Raw genomic sequence first — 7,098 nt, forward strand, 5'->3', positions numbered from 1 at the left:
CTCCGAAAGGAACCAGTGCATCAAGTCTGACCTCTGTCGAGCAAAGGGTCCTCAAGATATTTTTAAGGGTGTAGATCTTTGCATTTTTAGTTCGATTTTTAACCTTTGATCTGATGACCGCAAAATCAACAGGGCCATTTACTCTACAAGGGAACCAGTGTATCAAGTTTGATGTCTTTCAAGGAAATGGTTCTCAGGATATTGAATGGACAAGATTTGCCAATTTTTTTCCCAGCACATGCCCTTTGGGCAGGCATGTATACTAATTAGATTAGCTCAAACAAATACTTACATGCCCAGTAATTTATTAATTAATTTTATTAGTTGCCTTTTCCCACCAAAGGAAATCTGTTTTTCCACATCTTTAGCTACAATACATCTTCTGTTCTCAATTTCATTACTAATCGTAAATGACAGAAAATAAAGTTCAAAACTACATTGCGTATGTCCTTAATCGAACTTTTCAGTGCATTTTAATTGTTACCAGTGTTATTTAATTGGCTATTTCATAATGTTACATCTGATGAATAAATTGATCGTTTGAATCAAAAGGAAAAGTACATCGCTAAAGGTTTAAGCCTCTAAATTTACATGCCGTTTGGGCTTGTACTTCAATTTCCACATGCCCGCCTCTACCTTTGTGAGGCCGAAAGCATCGGATATCAGGATAAGTCAAATACTGCTGATTAGAGTACTTTAACTCTTGACCACAAAATTGGAGCCAACTCCTTTTCATGGGGTAACAGTGCAATAAGTATGATGTTTAATAAACATAGCATTCTCTAGATATATCTAGATATTGAGCAGAAATTTGGTCTACTGACCAACCTACCAACTTAACAACAGGTGCAACTCAATATGACCCCCTCCTCAAGTAATATGCATAAAAAAGGAAATTATTTATTTCAAAACTTTATTAATTACAAACACAATGTTGCAAGATTCAACAGTTCTATCAAGCTGCGCGACTATTATGGTAGGCAACTAATGCACGAAGTGTATAGTAGGCAACTATATTCCCGGATTGATTTAAAGTAAAAACCTTCCGCAATTAACTTAAGATATATATGTTTATATATATGCTCATCAGAACCATGCTATTAATTTGTCTACTTAATACCCAGGGGCAGAGAAGAAGATTTTCAAAGAAATAAAATGCATTTTCACTATATAAGATCAATAGGGCCCCGCCCAAACACCAGAACCCCTAACCCTGGGGCCATGAATTTCAGGAGAGTCATCCATGCTCATCATAACTATGCTATTAGTTTGGCTACCTAATACCCAATAACATAGAAGAAGATTTTCAAAGAAATATTGCATTTTCACTATATAATCAATCAGCCCCGCCTTTGCACCAGAACCCCTGACCCAGGGTCCATAAATTTCAGTTTTGAAAGAAGCATCCTTGATCATCATTATCATACTATTAGTTTGTCTACTTAATACCCAGCAGCAGAGGAGAAGATTTTCAAAGAAATAAAATGCATTTTCACTATATGATCAATAGGGCCCCACCCTAATACCAGAACCCCTGACCCAGGGGCCATGAATTTCACAATTTTGAAAGCGGCATCCTTGCTCATCATAACCATGCTATTGGTTTGTCTACTTAATACCCAAGGACAGAGTAGAAGATTTTCAAAGAAATAATGCATTTTCACTATATGACTTATAGAGCCCCACCCTAACACCAGAACCCCTGATCCAGGGGCCATGAATTTCACAATTTTTAAAGAGGCATCCTTGCTCATCATTACCATGCTATTAGTTTGTCTACTTAATACCCAGAGACAGAGAAGAATATTTTCAAAGAATTTCTACATTTTCACTATATGACCAATAGAGCCCCACCCTAACACACCAGAACCCCTGATCCAGGAGCCATGAATTTCACAATTTTTAAAGAGGCATCCTTGCTCATCATTACCATGCTATTAGTTTGTCTACTTAATACCCAGAGACAGAGAAGATTTTCAAAGAATTTCTACATTTTCACTATATGACCAATAGAGCCCCACCCTAACACAAGAACCCCTGCCCCAGGGGCCATGAATTTCACAATTTTGGTAGAGGGCTCAACGCTCATTATAATTATGCCCACAGTTTGGCTTCTTGATGTCCAGGAGTAAAGAAGATTTTTTAAAATTACACTCATTTTGATGGTTTTTGCCCCACCCCTCAGGCCCCAGGGGGGCAGGGACCACAAATTTCACAATTTTTGTTCCCCTCCACCCACAGATGCTATATCCCAAAATTGGTTGAAATTGGTTCAGGGGTTTCAGAGAAGAAGCTGAAAATGTTCAAATGTTAACGCACGACGAACGACGACGGACAAAAACAGATAGCAATAGGTCACCTGAATGATTCAGGTGACCAAAAAAAGCGGTTGGACGTATGTGAGTTGAATTCATTATATTTGTAGATTACCACGTTTACCACTTTCATCACGTTCATGATTCCATGATAAATAAACAGTTTTATCATCTTTATCTGCGTTTGAAATCAATCTGAACTCGGGAAAAATCTTTAATACAACATTATTAAACCTTTGACAAAACTATATGTAGATTCTCTTTGGCAAATCTATTGGGATTTCTGTGACGCAAGTAAACTTTACTCTATTCAAAACAAGGTAAACAAACTGTGTAACATCGTAATGAATTAAGATAATATCTTATATAAGAGTAGTTGCACGATTGAGTGTGAGATACCAATAAATAGTTACTTCATATAATTAGCGATTCTTTTCACTTAGTTCGTTCATCTCCGGATTTAATCGAAATTTCCTTAAAGGCACTGGTTCACGTTTTTCGAAAGAAATGTTTTTCATTTTTGATGTTAAAAATTAACATGATGTGTTTGTGAAACACAAATGCCCCGGATAATGGCCAATTCCGAAGATGGCCAAGGTCACAAGGGCAAATGTCTTGGTACCAGTAGAAAGATCTTGTCAAAAGAAATGCCCATGTACAATATGAAAGTTCTAATATTTACCATTTAGAAGTTATGACCAATGTAAAAAAAAAAAAAAAAAAAAAAAGTAGGTCAAATGTCAAGGTCAAAAGGTTCAATACCAACGGAAAGGTCTTGTCCCAAGGAATACCCATGTGAAATATCAAAGCTCTATTACTTACTGTTCAAAAGTTATTAGCAAGGTTAAAGTTTCAGACAGAATTACAGAATGACAGACAGGATAAAAACAATATGCCCCCCGATCTTCGATCTCGGGGGCATAAAAATAGAGCTCATTTATTGTTGACAACAAAAATTTGGACCGTCTGTATGTAAGGGTAAGAGCAATATTTTAGCTTTGATTCTGTTTTGTAAACAAAGACTCGAGCCTTTTTATCTAAACAAACAAACCAGTGAAACATTAATTTTGTAATTTAAAGCATCTTTATTTTGTACAACCACAAAATTTAACTTTTAAATGACACATTTTACATCAAGTGTACTTGAGGTGTGAAATATAGAATAAACTTGGATCAACATCCATTTATTTTGAAAACCACGTAATCAATAACACACCTCATTCTTTGTTTTCAAAACAAATAATAAACTCTCTATAATGAACTTCTGTCATGATGCATCACCTAATTTTTTTTAGAAACCTTCTAAATATATTAGACTGTAGATTTTGATCATTTAAAGTGAAAAACAAAATTTTGGAGGAAAACCGTGAATCAGTCCCTTTAAATTTTCTTAGAATATTTAGTTCTTTACACTTCCCAAAATCTTTCCGGCTCATAAATTTGGTGCTTGTACCAATCTTTCTTATTATTTATAATTTAAGAGACATCAGTATTTGGTAAATGTACAATCTAAATGTATCTCGTAATTTGTGTGCTTGGTGTTGTTTTTGGGTATAATAGCTCTAAAACTTCATTGTTATTTCGGATTTCAAACATTTCGGTTAAGCATCACTGAAGAGACATTATTTGTCGAAATGCACATCTGGTGCGTCAAAATTCGTACCGTATAAGTTTTACATATGTACAATATTAAATTTTCACCTATCATTCAATAAATTTGAGATATGCACTTTTTCTTTTAAATACCTATCATTGATGTTTCTGTTCCTTTGTCTCTTGTCATCAATATAACACATTGATATTTTTCCTGTCTCACTATTACTGTACATTAGATTAGCATTTAATTACATGTACATAAATAAATGTATGTGGAGGCTCTCAAACATTTCCTCTTTATAGATATTCTAGCTATAATAATCATGGTGTGTGGAGTGAGCTTTTTGTATTGTTACTTGGGCTATCTATGTTTAAAAAAAAGTGCTAGAAATTTTAAATACACAACACATTTAAAGTTTAATGTCAATATTTTCTTATATTTCTATCGAAATCTAATCTACTGTATATAATTTAAGGTAATTCCACCCTTCTAGAATTATACATGTAGGTTAAATCTTTTATTTGATGTTGATTCTTCAAATAATATATCTTAGAAAGAAATAAAACTGATAAAATAAGTATGTTGCGGTATTAATAAAATTCTTATCAATTAGTATAATATACCAGTTATCAATGTCAGAAAATTGCTATTTTCTTTAAACAGCATTATTAAATTTTCACAAAAACTAGTTGTAACGATATAATAGTATTCATACCAATTTCATGAAACTGTTTCTTTAAAAAAATATACAAAATGTTCGTGTAAAATAAAGGAAATATATCGCACAATGGACTTGACAAATAATTTAATGAAAACAAGAGTTATTGCCCTTGGATTCAATATTTTAAAACGTATCATTGACTATTCATCAATAACTTAGACTTTTGAAATATCTTATTTTTAACAAGATTTTTTATACAATAACTATCGGAAAAGACTCCCACAAAATTTATGTTCCTATCATGCATAAATCTAAATAAATCATTGATTTTGCAAAATCTGATGACATCACATGACAGTGGAATTACTTTAATATATAAGTTAGACTTATAAAATATAAGATATTGGCATGCGCAGAAGAGAAAGGAGCCAATGGTAGCTTTATTTTCATAGCAAAAGCTATTTCGTATTAAATTCAATACCGATTATGAAAATTGTTGCGTTATCTAAGATAGATTTGCAGTCCCATTTGTCATTACTGATGGACATGAGTGTAATGTCATGGTTCTTTAACAAAATGTTCTTGCTAGATTTGCTGATTCGATATGCAAGAGCTTGTTCTGCGTATAGTCAGTTTTTAAATCGAGGTAAGCTACTGACAAACAAGTTGATGGTACAGGGGTTTCAAGAGTCTCGATTGAAGTCAGCATTTCGCAAATTCTGTGGTCGTTATAACGATCTAGTTCGTCAGTACAACGTCGTGTTGGGTCAAATGCTGTCTGACGTGTTTCATACCAATTATTAAGCCATTCTTGGCACACTGATTTTGACTGCGGATAATTCCGTTTACCTGATCAGGATATAAGGCTCACGGCAGGTGTGACCGGTCGACAGGGGATGCTTACTCTTCCTAGACACCTGATCCTACCTCTAGTGTGTCCATGGTTCCGTGTTTACCCTACTATCTATGTTGTATTGCTTATAGGAGTTATGAGATTGATCACTGTTCGTTATCTTCACCTTGCAGTTGAACGATATCACCTGTATATTGCAATATTTTCACTGACGATAATATATCGCGATATGCAAACTGAATACCGGTATTATTTGGGCCTTCCCAGTACTAAGGGCAAGCCTAAAATAGTTTCTGTGTCCGTATATAGTTTAAACATAACTTTTGAAATCGTGCAAATTAGATTATTTTAATTTTTCTGAGTATTAGACACAATGTATAGGGTTACAAGTGTATCAAATATTAAATATTTTACGATACTACAATTTAAAAGCTCCTGTACTCGTACACATTATTTTCTACAACCATCTGTACATAACTCTGACCACAGAACAAAATATGGGAAGATTAATATGCATTAATAAAGTTCAACAAAATTCCAAGAACATGCACCTGAAAACATTGATTACCCTTGGGGTATGCTACACGCATAATACAAAGATTCCATACGATTTCGCGTTCGAAAAGTTTGTGTTGAATAACACAACTAAATGGTAATGAAATAAGTTCTTATCATTTGAAATGGATTTTCCATTCATATTTTGCTGAAACAACACACGTTTCGTACAGTCTGTACCAAAACAATGTGTACATTTAGTTTTGCAAACCAACGGACTTTGGCGTGTCACACAATCGCACATTGGTGTGACCCACTATCGCGCTTTGGCGCATGAGTGTGAACCATCACACTTTGGAGTGTCACACCCTCGAGCTTTGGCGCAGACCATTGCACTTTGGAGTCCTACACATTATCAAGATATAAAACATCGGCCTAATATACAATGTAGTTCAGGATATGTTGTATAGATCAGATTTTTATCAAAGGTAAGTCATCCCGTGGGGATTCGGGTTAGAATAGGGACTAAGGTCCTCAGTACACATTGCTTGTCGTAGAAGGCGACTAAATGGGGCGGTCCTTCGGATGAAAACGCAAAAACCGAGGTCCCGTGTCACAGCAGATGTGGCACGATAAAGATTCTTTCCTGCTCACAGGCCATAAGCGCCGAAATTTTGCAGCCATTCACCACCAATGGTGACGTCTCCATATGAGCGAAATCTTTTTGAGAAAAGTAAATCAAACGTCAAGGTCAGAAAATCAAAAATCATTGCATCACTTAAAACAATATACATATTTATGTATATACAAAGTATGAAAGCCTTAGCTTATAGTTCAAGAGATATTTTCAAAGATTTATCTAATATATCAGCATGTATCTATATTACAAATCACATTTTCTTCTAGGAACCAACCGATTTCAGCACGCGACACAACCCGTTCATTTAAGAAATGAACAGCACTTTTGAGCTGTTCATGGTCAGTATGAACGGATTTGGATTTGAAGCAAATTCTGTGAATCGCGCCAGCTTCAAATCCAAATCCGTTCATATTGGCCATGAACAGCTCAAACGTGCTGTTCAATTCTTATATTTATATATTTTTTTTTACTAAACCACCGTTTGTTTACATTGCTTCTATTGTGTTGCATAAAACGATCTCCTAGCCTCTGTCACAG

Source organism: Ostrea edulis, chromosome 7 (genome assembly GCF_947568905.1).
Source record: "Ostrea edulis chromosome 7, xbOstEdul1.1, whole genome shotgun sequence".
Classification (NCBI taxonomy): Eukaryota; Metazoa; Mollusca; class Bivalvia; order Ostreida; family Ostreidae; genus Ostrea; species Ostrea edulis.